The 16,714-nt window shown below is 39.7% G+C and overlaps 1 pseudogene; it reads left to right on the top strand.

The window, feature by feature from the left end:
* Positions 1-12,197: 12,197 nt before the first annotated feature.
* Positions 12,198-12,709, top strand: LOC136334585 (protein UXT pseudogene; annotated as a pseudogene).
* Positions 12,710-16,714: the final 4,005 nt, after the last annotated feature.

Genomic DNA, 16,714 nt, shown 5'->3' with positions numbered 1-16,714 from the left:
TCCCACCCGGACCTTGTAGACCAAACTGAGACATTCTGATAGAAAGCAAACACATCAAGGTCCTACTCAGCACATTAAGGGCTTGACAGCCTGAGGAGGTGCAACCTTAGGAAAAGTGATAAATGGTCTACAGGTGAATCTGGTCTCATTGCTTAGTTGGGTTTTTTGATTTTCACTAAATCCTTTTTCCCATTGAGGATATTTATCATAATAGACATATGTTTTTAATGTATCAATCAGGAGGGTGTGTGGTCTTCTTTATTCTTGATTAAAAGGCCCATGTCAAATAAGATTTTTTTTCAAAGTTATAGTAATAATTGGAGCAATAAGATGGTAAGAGGTAATTAAAGGATGCGGCTTTCTTTCAGAAACAAAAAGGAATCTATCTGGTGACCACATGTACTCTCCTCATATTCCTTAATGAGTGTGATGAAAGATGTCAGGGTAAGGAACTAGACAGATTGGAGATATACAAACTGCATAGTAACATGTAGATTCGAGCCCAGATGCCCACATTGACTACATTAAAAAATTTGCACCTTTAATATTGTATGCTAGCTGACAGTGTGCATATTTCATACCATGATGATGCTTGCCCACAGTGACACTGGTGCAGACGTCAGCTCCCCTTCACTTGCCCTCTCTTCATGTGCCCCCCCCCCCCCATTTTGGATGGGAAGTATGGTTGCTTACCCTTCTCATTTTGAACTTTTGGATTACAAACCATAAATTACCCAGGTTATTATTACTCATGATTTATGGCCACTTAAGGACTTTCAATTTCAGTTGGTTGACTTGGAAAACTTGGATAACTGAGAATGAGATACTATCCTGGTGACAAACTGCTTTTACTATATACACAATGCTGTTTTCTTCTTTTTGCAAAATTCTTGTTGGGTAGACAGGGTTGGGCAAAAGTAGGTTTACAGTTGTTCATAGAAAAAAATAACAAAATAATTAATGAGTAATAATACAAGAATAAACTCTGTTTCATGTTACCCACACTGTAAACCTACTTTTGCTCCACCCCATATTGGCCAGCAAGGGAAAAAAAATCTCATCCTTTTGGCCAGTATTGATCAACTTGACCCTGTGTCTTTGTGTCTTTTCAGAGTTGTCCAATGAATCCATCATAAAATGTTAAACGCCTGCTTCTCTGTCTCATTTTGTGCTTTCTTGACCAATTCCCATTTTTTTCAATAGATTCTTTGCCTCTAATAGGACTGTCTATGCAGATTAATAGTCATAAACACAGTGATGTGGTGATAAGGACAATCTTCTATTTAGAAGCTGGTTAATTTCAATTGGACTTGAAAAATGTGCCCTGAGATCTAATTTAAGGAAAAAAAAAGAAAAAAGTGATAACTTGCCTATTGTTTCACTCATTGAGAAAATGAAATATGTAAATAAAAAAAGTGGCTCAAGAAAAATATAAACCATGCTCTATTTGTAATATAGGAAATAAATGCTGTGAGAACAGCAAAACTCAGCTATAAGCAGTAAGTGTGCATTCTTCCCTATGGCCTTACTAAAAGGTTGATAGTATACCACCATTTCCCAGATGGGGAAAGAATTAGTGGGACCTTAGTCTCTTTCAAGATAGAACATTTTGCCTCTGACCAGTTGCTTATGAGGCTACTGAGGTATAATGCTTCTGATTAATTATTTAGCTAATTGACTAGAGCATACTTTCATTTATTTTTACTTAAAAAACTTAACAAATTCACCTAAGGCTAGCACATGCTTTTTTATTTTTATTTTTGTGTTTTTCTTAAGTGAGAAGTGGGGAGGCAGAGAGACAGACTCCTGCATGTGAATGACAGGTCTCCACCTGGCAAGCCCACTAGGGGGCGATGATCTGCCCATCTAGGCTTTGCTCTGTTGCAACTAGAGCCATTCTAGCACCTGAAGTGGAGGCCATGGAGCTGTCCTCAGCACACAGGCCAACTTTGCTCCAATGGAGCCTTGGCTGTGGGAGCAGAAGAGAGAGATGAAGAGGAGGAGAGGGGGAAGGGTGGAGAAGCAGATGAATGCTTCTCCTGTGTGCCCTGACTGGGAATTGAACCCAGGACATCCTCATGCCGGGCCAATACTCTACCACTGAGCCAACCTACCAAGGCCTAACACATGTTTTTATTAGAGATGTTTCACAATTAATTATCTGACTCATGGGAGAATAAACATTTTATTTGGACTTAAAGACTGTGTTCTGACTTTATATGTTGCCTTTTTATAATCATGCTTTGTTGCACTGTTTTAAGTAGAGAACATCATGATTCTTCTCTTAAATGTGTGAAGAGGAAGGATGAAGGGTCATGCTGCTGGAGTGGTCAAGTAGGCAGAGTCGGACTCCAGTGTTAGACACACCTTGATATGAATTCAGGCATTGTGTCCTTAGACTAGGTATTTGAACTCTTAAGCTGAGGTTTCCCATCTGTAAAGTGGAGTTACATATTACTTTGCAGAGTTGGAGAAAATTAGATGCTCCAAGAACTATAATTAGTACTAAAACCAACAACAATAATAAGAACAATAATAGTTAACACTTTCAGAGTGCTCACTGTGTTTTAGAATCTGTTCCAAGAGATTTACATGTATTATCTCCTTTAATCCTTACAACTTTATGGAATATTCATTGACTCCATTTTGTAGATAACACACAAAGAGTTTAAAATAACTATCCACGTTATTTGCCCCATAGTGAAACATAATATCAAAAGTATCAAAGCCTGACCAGGCAGTGGCACAGTGGATAGTGTCAGACTGAACACAGAAGATCCAGGTTCGAAACCCCCAAGGTTGCTGGCTTGAGCACAGGCTCATCCGGCTTGAGTATAGGCTCACCAGTTTGAGTGAAGGGTTGCTGGCTTGAGCATGGGATCTTAGACACGACCTTATGGTTGCTGGCTTAAGCCCAAAGGTCACTGGCTTGAAGCCCAAGGTCACTGGCTTGAAGCCCAAGGTTGCAAGGGGTCACTTGTTCTGCTGTAGTCCCCCCCCCATCAAGGTACATATGAAAAAGCAATCACTGAATAACTAAGGAGTTGCAACAAAGAATTGATGCTTCTCATCTCTCTCCCTTCCTGTCTGTCCCTATCTGTCCTTCTCTCTGATTCTCTCTCACAAAAAAAGTATTAAAAACACTAGACTATACTGATACCCAAGGTCTGTATTAAAAACAGGTGATGAAACATTTTAGAAATGGTGCCTATTTCCTGTCTGGTTGGATCATCAGTGAAGCATTAGCCTGGCATGTGGATGTTCTGGGTTTGATTCCCAGTCAGGGCACACAGAGAAGCGGCCATCTGCTTTTCCATTCCTGTCCCTCCCTTTCTTTTTCTTTTGTCTCTCTTTCCCTCTTGCAGCCATGGCGCAATTAGTTCAAGTGCATTGGCCCTGGGTGCTGAGCATGGCTCTGTAGAGCCCCACCTCAGGCACTAAAAATAGCATGGTTGCAAGCATGATCCCAGATGGGCAGAGCATCAGCCCCAGGTGAGAGGTTTCCAGGTGGATCCTGGGAGGGGTGCATATGGGAGTCTTTCTCTCTATTTCTCCTCTTCTCACTTGTAAAAAGAAGAAAGACCCTGTCTGGTTGGCTCAGTGGTAGAGTGTCAGCCTGGCATGTGGAAGTGCTGGGTTCAATTCCGGCCAGGGCACACAGGAGAGGTGCCCATCTGCTTCTCCACCCCTCCCCCTCTCCTTCCTCTCTGTCTCTCTCTTCCCCTCCCGCAGCCAAGGCTCTATTGGAGCAAAAGATGGCCTGGGCACTGGGGATGGCTCCTTAGCCTCTGCCCCAGGCGCTAGAGTGGCTCTGGTCGCAACAGAGCGACGCCCCGGATGGGCAGAGCATCGCCCCCTGGTGGGTGTGCCAGGTGGATCCCGGTCGGGCGCATGCAGGAGTCTGTCTGACTGCCTCCCCATTTCCAGCTTCAGAAAAATACAAATAAAACCCAACCAACCAAACAGACAAGCAAAAAAAAAAACAAAAAAACAAACAAACAAAAGAAGAAGAAGGAGGAGGAGGAGGAGGAGGAGGAGAAGGAGGAGGAGGAGGCAGAGGAGGAGGAGGAGGAGGAGGAGGAGAGGAAGAAGAAGAAGAGGAAGAAGAAGAAGAAGAAGAAGAAGAAGAAAAAGAAGAAGAAGAAGAAGAAGAAGAAGAAGAAGAAGAAGAAGAAGAAGAAGAGGAAGAAGAAAATGGTGTTTACTAATAAGACTCAGAAACTCAAGTAGATTTTCAGTTCTTTCCCTTTGCTCAGCCCATCAATTTTCAGTACATGCTCTGAGAAGACTAATATTTTAACATTTGTGGACATGTTTCAACTTCAATTACTCTATTTCTTTGTTGAACTGTGTCTTTCTAGTAAGTACACTATTTGTCTTTGTAGAACCTAACAATATCTGAAGCTAATTGTTATTAAATAATTTGTTTAGAATTTTGAGGAGAAGCAAATAGGGTGACTATGGACTGATATGACAATTTGAAAATACTTAAAGATTTTTATGTTCATTATTATACACAAATGATATTTAAACTATGAGTCAGTGCTCTTATCTGCTTCTTTTGTTACTTTAAATACAAAAAAACCAAACAGCAAAACCTGGTTTAGAAGTGAAGTCATAGGTCATTAAGTAGTTGCATTTTTGTTTGTATTTTATTTTCTGTTGAAATAGAATTAAAAACACATTTACAAAGTCAGACCATTATGCATTTGGCAAGGAGCTATTTTAATTAGGTAATGATCAGTTTCTTTCTGTTTTTAAGAATCATTTTATAGCCTGAAACATTTAAAATTTTTTACCATAAAATTTAGATAAGTTCTATTTCTTGGAAGAGTTTGATAAAGATTGGTATTAATTCATCTTTAAATATTTGGTAGAATTCACCACTGACACCATCTGGTTCTGGACATTTGTTTGTTGGAAAGTTTTAAATTACTGATTCATTTCCCTTAGTAGTAATCTCTTTGTTCAGGGAAATTAAAAACAATTTTATTTATAATATCATCAAAAAGGATAAAATACTTAGGAATAAATTTAACCAAGGTGGTGAAAGACTTGTATATTGAAAACTGCCAAGATATTAATGAAATAAATTGAAGAGGCCACAATAAAAGAAAAGATATTCCATGCTCATGAACTGTAAGAATTAATATTGTTAAAATGTCCATACCCAAAGCCAGATATAGATTCAGTGAAATTCATATCAACATTCCAATGACATTTTTCACAGAAATGAAACAAACCATCCTAAAATTTGTATGGAACTATAAAATACCCTGAATAGCTAAAGCAATCTTATGAAAGGAGGCATCGTGCTCCCTGATTTCAAACTATACTACAAAGCTATAATAACTAAAACTCTAAAGTATTAACATATAAACAAATACATAGATCAGTGGAACAGATTAGAGAGCCCACAAATAAACCCACACATATATGGTCAGTTAATTTACAACTAAGGCACCAATAATATACAATGGGGGACAGAATAGTTTTTTTAATGAATGGTATTAGGAAAATTGAATAACCACATGCAAAAAAATTAAACTGGACCACTATCTTATACTATATACAAAATCTAATTCAAAATGAATTAAAAATTGAATGTAAGACCTGAGACCATAAAACTCCTAGAAGAAAACATAATCAGTAAGCAACTTGACATAGATCTCGCAATGACTTTTGGAATCTGATACCAAAAGCTAAAGCAACAAGAGCAAAAATAAACGAGTGAAATTGTATCAAACTAAAAAGCTTTTGCATAGCAAAGGAAACCATCAACAAAATAGTGTTAAATGGAAGAAAATATTTGCAAATCATATGTCTGACAAAGGGCTAATATCCAAAATATGTAAAGAATTTATATAACTCAATATCAAAAACAAAAACAAATAAAACACAATCTAATTAAAAAATCAGCAGCAACTTTGAAATACACATTTTTCCAAAGTAGACATACCACTGTCCAATAGGTACATAAAAAGATGCTCTACATCATTAATCATCAGGAAAATACAAATTAAAATCATAATGAGATATCACCTTATACCTGTTAGAATGGTTATTATCAAAAAGACTAGACATAAGTTGGCAAGGATGTGGAGAAAAGGGAACTGTTATGCATTGTTGGTAGGAATGTAACTTGGTGTAATGGCGAACAGTATGGAGGTTCCTCAAAAAATTGAAAATGGAACTTCCATATGATTCAGCAATTTCATTTCTGGGTTTTTACACAAAAAAAACAAAAACATTATATCAAAAATCTATATATACCCATGTTCATTACAACATTATTTATAATAATCAAGATATGGAAACTAAGCATACATCAATGGATGAATAAATAAAGATATAATATATACATGGATTATAATTATATACAATTATAATTATATTTATATGCATAATGAAATATTATTCAGCCATAAAAAAGAATGAGATTTCTGCCATTTGTGACAATATGTATGAATTTTGAGGGTATTATGCTAAATGAAGCAAACCACACAGAGAAAGACAAATACCATCTCTCTTAGATGTGTAATCTTAAAAAGAAAACAAAACAAAAACCAAGCTTATAAATTAAAACCCCTCCACAAGATCATAAAAAAAAAAAAACAAAATAAAATAGTACTGCATCCAAAAAACTATTTACAAAGTTCAGGTCATCCTGCATTTGGCAACTAGCTATTTCAATTAGATAATGACCACAGTTTCTTTCTGTTCTTGAGAATCAATTGATAGCCTATACCATTTAAAATTTCCTACCATAAAATTTAGATAGGCTAATAAAACTTTCATAATTTTATAGTGACTAAGCAGATTAATATGATTAAGATTACAATAAGGATAATGAAAGTCCAAAGGAAAGATTTGTCTAAAAATATACTGAGAATTTAGGTATGCTGTCATAAACTTCATTATTAAGTATAGTGAGTTTTTATTTTTATTAATAGTGTGCACAATTCTAACACAAACAATTTTTAAATCTTACTAGAAGTTAAGAAAACAAAAAGTTTGATCTAATTTTCTCTTTCTGCATATTCTGGGAAATATAATCACTGAAAACTGTAATATTGTAATATAATGTTAATAAACTAAGTTAACAAAATAATTTGTTTCTGATATGTAGTATACTAATGATAATTTGCAATATTTGTTGTACCTTTATTTCCTTATTTTGATGGATGAGATGTTTAAGGATTTAAAGTGGGTTACTTCATTTGTAATTTTTTCAGAGGTATTGTAAAGGACTCCTCAATGCATTTTTTCCTGGGACATGTAAGTCTAGTTGAGAGAACTCATCTGTCTTGTTAATTACAAATGTACTGCAATTGGAAGAGGTACTGGTGGAAACCAACTCTTTCAAGAAGGATATATCATATTAATATTTTATTTACATTCCACTCTTGTTTTTTTTTTAAACTGATTTTGAGCATGTGCATGCGAGAAAGAGACAAGAAAGGAGAAAGAGGAAGGAGAGAGATGAGAAACGTCAACTTGTAGCTACTTCGCTTTAGTTGTTCATTGATTGCTTCTCATGCCTTGATTGGTGGGCACCAGCCCAGCCAGTGACTTCTTGCTCAAGCCGGTGACCTTGGGCTCAGGCTAGCAACCTTGGGATTTTGTTGATGATCTTGCATTCAAACCAGTGATCTCGGGGTTTTGAACCGAGGACATCAGCATTCCAGGTTGACACTCTATCCACTGCGCTACCACCGGTCAGGCAAACTCATGATTTTATTGCAGGGGAAAAAGTTCTTGAAGGCTGTGTGAGCTTGATTTTGAGGGAAAACTCTCAATTTGATAAAAGCTTGTGTTGTCTAATATAAATGCTCTTGCTCTTAAATTCCTTGACGAAAAAAACGAGAGCCATAGCTCAGTTTACTATCTGAACTTAAATACATATTATAATAGGCAAATTACATATATCCACATGTCAGCCTTATCTATATATAGTCTCTTGCTAGTTAAATTTTATGTTTCAAATGATTCAAAGCTTTTAATTTTATTTTCATCCAGCTTTAGTGAGGTATAACTACAAAATGAAAGCCATCCTTTTTACGTACACAGTTCAATGAGTTTTGACAAATGAATATTGCTGGGGATCCTCCTTCGTGATGAAGACACAGCACATTTCCATCACCCCACAGAGTTCCCTCTAGCCCCTTTGCAGTCAATCTCCTCATCTTCCTCCCAGCCCCTGGCAACTGTGGGTTTGACCTCTGTTCCGATGGGTTTCAAAATAAATCTTAGATAAATAAAATCATGCAGTATGGAAGGATGTTCAGTTATACCAGGGAAAACTAGTGTTAAGTCCCTGCTTCTTCTCCTGCTTGTGTTAGGTTCATATTAATTTCTTGACTGCTTTTGTTCTGGGTGACAGGAGAGCATAAGAAAGGAAATAAAAAGAGATTTAAAAAAAAGAATTGTTTACATGGGAATTGAGAAGAGTGATATCATTATGAGAAGAGAGTGGATGGAAAAAATTCATTCTGTCTGCTTCTACCTGTGTAAAATAGTAGATACCCAATTTTTGCAATGTCTACCTAATAGTACTAGTTTCTTCTCTATTGAGGTTACAATAAAGTAATGTAATAGTATATTTTCTTCTCTTGTTGGTATAAAAAGGGGATTCTTTGTTATCTGAAGATTCCAAAATTTTTTGATCTTTCAACATCCTGGACCTCTCTAGTTGGACTCATTTCTCTCCTCTGTAATAAAAGGCATTCATTGTATCTTCTTTGAATCTTGTCAAGGGGAGACAGTGAGGGAAACAGAAGGACTGTTTTAGTAGCTGTGTAACCTTGAGCATGTTTCTTACTCCTTATGAGCCTTAATTTTCTCACCTGAAAAATGTGGGTTAATAATAATAATATCTTCCACATAGCACTGTTATAAGCACTGAATGAGAAAATGCAAATAAGGCCAGGGCACAGAGAACACAGAGAAAATGCTGTTCTTTATTCTTCTTTTCTGTATAATGCCAGGAAAAATGTACTATTTTAAAATAATGTGTGACTCTTGTTGGTATATCATAACAGCAATAAGATGACAATAAAATGACAGCGTTCGTACATGTGAGAGGCATTAGTTGTGGGTGTGGGAAGTTAGAAGATGAGGTACCTATTGTTATGGTGCATCCACTTTAACAGAAAAGCAATACAGCCCTCTTGAAATGATCAAAGAATGACTACAAATCTATATAAAAAAATCAGTGTGTGATAATATGGTATAGACCCCTGGTATAGACTATGTAATGTAAGCCTGAGGAAGTGGGGATAAAAACAGGCATCAGAAATTTGCCGGTTACAAACTATCTTTGGATGTTAAACATGAATCTTTGAGGAGGGGACTGGCCCAGCCTGGAAGCAGTCAGGCTGAGGGGAGGGGATGGCAAGCGTAAGGCAAGGAGGTGGGAACAGTCAAGCACAACAGAGACACACTGTGGAGAGCTAATGACTCACGTGGAGGGGTTATGTTGTAGGCAGCAATAGAGAAGAAATTACTTACCTAATTGGGAAAGCAAGAAAAGGGACAAGGTAGGGCAGTTAGCAAATGTAAACAATCAAAGACAAGACTCTACATAATGCTTATAGTTGATCTGAAGTGCAATCTGGAACTACTTCAAATTCTGTAAGGGGACAGTGACATGGTGAAAACTGGGTGAGAAGATTGTGCTCCCATCACCACACAAAGTGGTTCAGGATACGGACACCTGTGGCACTGAGTGAAGACGTGCAGCATGTGTGCAGCCCCTCCAGCCTCCCTCTACCACTGCAGGCATCAACAATCAATCAGGACTTGGATCCCAGATGCAGCCTCAGATCCTTCTCTGCACAGCATTCCTGAACTTACTATTTGTTGATCAGAACTGGAAAAGAGATGAAATCTATTGTCACTTCTGACACTTGTGCTAAAGTTCATAGCAGTTAATGAGGCATTGTTGGGTGAGTGTGTTTTGCAGGTCTCGGAGTCACTGATTATTTGGAATTTACTCAGTAGCAAGATCTCCATCAGGATCTTGGCAGTGTCTATCACCAGAAATGCTTGGAAAGGGCATTATTTGAAGTATGATATGACATTGCTGCCTCTAAATATTTTCCAAGCTTTGTAAACTTAGAGGATACATTTACTAAATCCTGCAACTTTTGTTTCTCATTATTTGTGTTTTTTTTCCCCAGTCATTAAACATTCATTTGTTAAAGGCTTAACACATTCCATTACTCTACAGAATTTATATTTGCACCAAAACTATGTTTCCGAGAAATTCAGGATTAAATTAATGTGACAGGTCCTATTTATCAATATGGCAGTCCAACTGCTGGAGGACAAAGGATGATTTACACCAACTGTGTGTGTGCACGCGCGCACATGCGCGTGTGTATGTGTGTATGTGCATGTGTGCATACACATCTTGCATAAACTTGCGGGCTGTGTCCTGGTATTTCTTTCAAACTAGAGGATTCCTGATAAAATAATCCTCTGAATACCTCAACATATGGTTTAAATCATCAAAGAGAAAAAACACTTGTAAGAGCGCATAGAGGGCACCCAACAACACGTACATCTTACCCGTTAACTCACTTTGTAGTCAATGTAAACCATAAAAGGCTGTTACTTTGAGTCAAATTCCAACATATGTATATTTTCAAAGTATCTTGCTAGTTTGACTTACAGGAGGTGCCCCAAGTGGGGACAACATGAGAAAAGCATTGTGCTCACACTGTGTGCTTATAATTAGAATATTTTCTGACAAAAGGTCAAAACTCTTTTGAATGCCTGTGTTGCTTTGGATTTTATTTGTCTGAAGACTTGGTAAGAATAAGTGTAAGAGGGGCCAATCATTTCAGAAGCTTGCGTGTTCCTGTGACATTCCAGTGGCCTGGAATCACACAAAATAATAAGGATTCAATCCAAAGTTCAGTAGGTGGTGGCAAAGTTGTTAGTACTTTAAGCATTTTTTTTTTGTAATAGGAACACGAAGCCACCCAATTTTAGAATTGGAGAGGCCTCAGAGTTGATCAGCTAATCTCATTTTACAGATGTGCGCATCAAGCAGCTGAGAGGATGTGGGAGGCACCAGAAGTCACTCAGTGAGAGTTGAATTATTAGCATCCATGTCTGTGAACTTATAGTTTAGGTATTGTCTTGCTTTTGGTGCTCTTTTCTTATTTTTACCTTATTTTTTAAACTTATTTTGGTGTTTTTTAAAAAAAGCTTCACACTTGAAAATCTTACAGTCGTTGGGAAATTGCACCTGTGTTGACGGTGCTCTGCTCTGGGCTGGTAAGGAGAGCTAGGGGTGGTGAAGAAGTTGATTTCCAAAAGTGGGTCTCATCAGAAGAGAGAGAGAGAGATCATCCCTGAATACTCAGCCTGGAAGACAGAGCCGAAGGGGGCTGGATTGTTAGAACCAAGTATCCTTTCTGCTTGGGAACATTGAATGGGTCCTGATATGGGGAACCTCCTCCAGTCTGGTGTGAAATAGGATGCCGAAGTCCCTCAGGGAGAGATCTGACAAGCAGAGGAAGAGGGGGTCTGGGATGATGGAGAGACTTGGTATCAGCCATTTGAGCATACATGCTCTGTGTGGTAGAGGACAAGGCCATTGGGTTCAACTTCATTGTCACAAATGTCCTCCTCAGATTTAGATTTTTGGTCTTATTTTCATGCGAGTATATACACAGAGGCATTGGAAATTTACAAAAAGTGTCCATTTATTTATTATTTTATTTTTTATTAAGTAACAGGTGGGGAGGCAGAGACAGACTGCCGCATGTGCCCTGGCTGGGATCCAACCTACCTGGAAAACCCCTACCAGGTGATGCTCTGCCCAGCTGGGCTGCAGCTTCGCTGCTCAGCAACTAAGCTATTTTAATGCCTGAGGCAGAAGCCATGGAGCCATCCTCAGCACCTGGGCCAACTTTGCTTGAACCATTCAAGCCATGGCTGCAGGATGGGGGAAGAGAGAGAAAGAGAAAGAGAGAGAATGGGGGAGGGGGAAGCAGATGGTCACTTCTTCTATGTGCCCTGACTGGGAATCAAACCTGGGACTTCCACATGCCGGGCTGACACTCTACTGCTGAGCCACTGGCCGGGACCAAAAGTGTCAACTTTTAGATGAAATTTTATTAAATGAAAAGTTTAAAATGTCAATGCAGGAAATGGAAAATTAAAAAAAGAAAAAAGAGCTTATTGCTGGTGGCTCTAAGGAGCTCATCATGGCAACGCCCCCTAAACGACGAGCACTGGATGCCACTGGGGAGAAAGTGCTGCGCTACGAGGCCTTCATCTCTGACGTGCTGCAGTGAGACCTGCAAAAGGTACTGGACCACCGTGACAAGGTATATGAGCAGCTGTCCAAATACCTTCAATTGAGAAATGTCATTGAGCATCTCCAGGAAGCTAAGCACTCAGAGTTATGTATGCAGGTGGATTTGGGCTGTAACTTCTTCGTTGACACAGTGGTCCCAGACACTTCACGGATCTACGTGGCACTTGGATATGGTTTTTTCCTGGAGTTGACACTGGCAGAAGCTCTCAAGTTTATTGATCGTAAGAGCAATCTCCTCACAGAGCTCAGCGACAGCCTCACCAAGGACTCCATGAATATCAAGGCCCATATCCACATGTTGCTAGAGGGGCTTAGAGAACTACAAGGCCTCCAGAATATCCCAGAGGAGTCTCACCATTGACTTCTTCCCCCCTCTCCAGACATTAAAAAGCCTGAATGCCAAAAAAAATAAATAAATAAAATAAAAAATAAAAAAAGAAAAAAGAAATTGGTATACAGATCTGTGTAGTGAACTGGCAGGGAATGAGGGTCCCTTTACTGAACTTAGAGCCAGGGAAATGACAGAAAGCAGGTGACTTTTTCTTTCTTTGGACATATCACTGCTCATTTGGAATCCAGTCATGGAATGATCAATCTTGTTCTATTACCTGACATTGTTAATAAATGTGATTTCCTTCCTTCCTTTACTTTTCCTTCCTTTCTTTTCCTTCCTTTCTTTTCCTTCCTTTCTTTTCCTTCCTTTCTTTTCCTTCCTTCCTTCCTTCCTTCCTTCCTTCCTTCCTTCCTTCCTTCCTTCCTTCCTGCCTGCCTGCCTGCCTGCCTGCCTGCCTGCCCTTCTTTCTTCCTATTTATTTAGGCCAGCAGCAATGGGCACTGCAGAACCAAAAATAAGCCTGGTAAAGAAGAATGGTGACACTTTCCTTTTCATTCCCAGACAGGTTGATGGACTCAGAGTTGGTAGGCTGGGGTAGAGCAGATCCAGGGACATGCTATTTTGATAGTTATTGTGATGTTCTTCCCTGCCTATCTCCTCCTTGTTCAGCTGGAAAACCCCTATTTATCCTTCAAGACTAAGTCTTAATGCCCCCTCTTCTTTGAATCTTCCCCAGATAAGCTTTTTCCCTTCTCTCTCCTTTGTTATCCCAGAAAGAGATAATTGGAATAAAGTATTTGGGCTGGATGGTTTCTGAGGTCATTCCTGGTATTTAACATTTCCTAGTCTTTTGACTCTTTTAAGCTTTGGGGGACACTTGACTTTGTACCTGTACTGGATTTTCAGCAGAGAAACCATTGGAACAACTTGTGTCTCTTTGGTTGGCCCAGCCCTGCTGCTCCTGGTGAGCAAGTTCTCCAGCTGGTGGCCAGCCTGGCACTGGTTTGAATCAGGATTGTCAGGAATTTTTCTTTCTGGGCACATCGCTGGAATGCGGGTGATGTGAAGATGTGGATTCTGCACACCCAGAACACTGCCTGTTGAGTGGCTCCACAGCTGGCACATAGGGACACGTGTCACTGTCTCTGCCAGCTGTGCTCTTTCCTTGCCTTTCTGCAAGCAGATGGCCATTTGGGTTGGTAACTTCAGAGCTATTCTTCTCTCTTCCCCTTTCTCTTCATGAGATGCGTACTAACTGTATTTGTTGAAAAATCTGATAGCCAACCCTCATCATTTTTCTTCACAGGAGAGAAGTGTATTTTAGGTTTCCAGACTTCAGACCCCTTTTCCCCTTAATACTTTCCTCCCAACACACAGACACAGACATAGACAGACAGACAGACACACTCACTCACTGGGGACATCTGAGGAATCTACAGTTCTCTCTGCTACACAGTGAATGGGGAGTCTCCAATTTAATTATTTGTGATCACCCTGACTAGAATATACCTACCTCTGTCATTCTCTATACCCATTTTTGCTTTACTTTTTCTTCTTTGTGTTTATGCCAAGCTGACTGTGCTATATATTATATATATGTTTCTTAACTCTCCACCAAGGCAAGAATTTAAACTCCAGATGAACAAGGACGCAGATGGTTTTGTTTGCTGCTGGAAGCACGTCTGGCTTACAGTGGGTTTTCAATAAAAAGATGTTGAATGAACAAATTCTCGGGTTCCCTGGGCTAATTGTCTTACACCCACTGCTCTTTCTTGTGGGCCTTGGCTCCAGATAGGTCGAGGGTGGAACTGAAGTGGAAGGAATTTGCTTCTCACTTCCTGTTCGGGACCTGTGAGAAGACTGTCTTCCTGGCATTCTCAGGCCAGGACAGCCCCATGCAGCTAGAACTAGCTGCTTGGGATGTTTGGGAAGTGACTCAGTGAGTCAGGGCCTCTTAGTTTTCCTTGTCCTACAGAGTGGAAAGGACATGTTCTTGCCTGCCTTGGTGAGATGCAAAAGTTTTGAGAGCAGAAGAGCTAGGATTAGGAGGTCATAAATGGCGAAGACTTGCAGCTGGTGTCTCGGATAGGGACCAAGAACTTCAGCAAAGGGAGCTGGGCTGGTGCTCAAAGAACAATGTGGAACCACCTGCTCCTCCAAGCACAAGATGAGCCACTTCTTTGTGGAGAAGACCCACAGCCCAGAGGTCCTCCCTCCCAGCCCCCCACAAAATTGTAGAATTTTCTTGCACAGGCACAACCTTGAAAGAAGGAGGGGGAAAGGAAATGTCTTGGGGAGAAATAACCCTGCTAGAAAGTTTAAACTTTGAATTCAATGAATATTTACAGTAATTCACTATAGACTGAATGAAACCAAAAGAGGCTAAGATAGCTTTAATTGACAAATTCAAGTTTTATTTTTTTTCTTTTGCCATTATTGGGCGTATGAATTTAAGGGCAATGTGAGCTCCACCGCAGATAAGTGAGATAATGCCCTTTTAACAGTATATGTAAATACTAGGTAAACTTAAGTTATCGTTCTTCCTTCCCTACCACCATCAGCCCCAAATGATATTTTAGAAAAAGATTTAATGAATAGAAAATAGGATTGGTAAACCTAGACCTGCAGATTGCATAGGGAGACAGAAAGTTTCACAAAGTCTAAGACACTTGATTATCACTCTTAGTCCTTAACTAGGGACCAGGGCTCTTTCTGTCTTTGGGTGTCTTGAGTGTTTAGCATCTCCTCTGCACCAGCACTCCTGGCCTGGGAACCTTCCCTTTTAGCCCTTCCCTGGTGCACTCTCTACAGACTTGTGTCCCCAGAGCAGAGAGGGCCTCCACCTCCTTAGAAAACATGCCATTGACTGGGGACTCAGAGATAATGGTGTCCTAGGGGGATACTTCCACTTCCTCTGGTTCTTCCCATATCATAGTGGCACACTCTATTATCCCAACACTTGAACTCAAAATTCCTCTTGTTGCTTTGTGTAGGAAAATATTTGATAAGCTCTTGTGGGTAAACACTGAGATGTGCAGGTTAGCTATAGGACAAGGCAAGGAAAGAGACAGGTGGCTGGCTCTGTGTTTGAACTGAATGGGGCCATGGCTGAGGAGATGGGGCTAGGGGTAAGGAGAAGGGGCAGCAACTCAGAGGGAGTGACAAGGCAGTTGATGAATGATTATGCACATTTTATTACATTTACAGACTGCCACCTGCACAAAGCCTTTTGTGAGGGATTTTGCTTTTGCTTGTTTGTATGGTGTGGAAATCATGAAAAGTATATGATAAGCCTCTCTAGGTGGGAAGATGAGAACATGATCCAAAAACTAGGAGCTCTGCAGGTGACCTTGGGAACATAAGGAACCCAGGGATTCACAGCAACGTGGGGGACAGCATTGCGTTTTCCACAAATGATGGAACGGGGGGTTTCAAGACAATCTTATCTAGATTTTAGACCAACATCTGGATTACATTAATTGGAAGTCTTGGCCAAACCTAATACCTCTCCCTCCTTCTCTCTTCGCCAATCTCAGTGAGCTCTTGTTTCAGAGGCTTTTCAAGTTTCCATTCCTTAGGTGGAGCTGTTTTCGATTCTCTTCAGAAAACAGGGAGGGAAGGAGGAGGTCCCGCATTCTCTATTTGGGTTTCTCATTTTCAGGGTGGAACCGAGGACCAGTTCAAAGAAGGGTACATGAGAAACAGAAACTTCTCTACGCCGTTTCAAATTAAACTCACGCTTTATTGATTTGGCAGGGAAGATATTATGTGTACAAATATTGAAGGAATTCTCTAATTGAGGGGCTGAGAAGTGTGATTTTGAATCTGGCTTCCTTTTGCTCATTAAATGTGTCTGCTGTGCAGCCTCACCAACTGCTTAGTGTCCAGATCGCTACAGATTTGATGTTCTCTGCGGAAAAAATGCAGTTGTTCCTCTGACTCTCCAAGCCTCTGAAGCTAGTGTGCTGCATTCCAGACACCTTCCACTGTGTCACACTGCATCCAGTGGTCTTTCGTGATACTGTGCTGTGATAAGGACTTTTTAA

The sequence above is a fragment of the Saccopteryx bilineata genome, chromosome 4 (genome assembly GCF_036850765.1).
Source record: "Saccopteryx bilineata isolate mSacBil1 chromosome 4, mSacBil1_pri_phased_curated, whole genome shotgun sequence".
NCBI classification, from domain to species: Eukaryota; Metazoa; Chordata; class Mammalia; order Chiroptera; family Emballonuridae; genus Saccopteryx; species Saccopteryx bilineata.
This window is presented reverse-complemented; position numbering and strand designations above follow the sequence as displayed.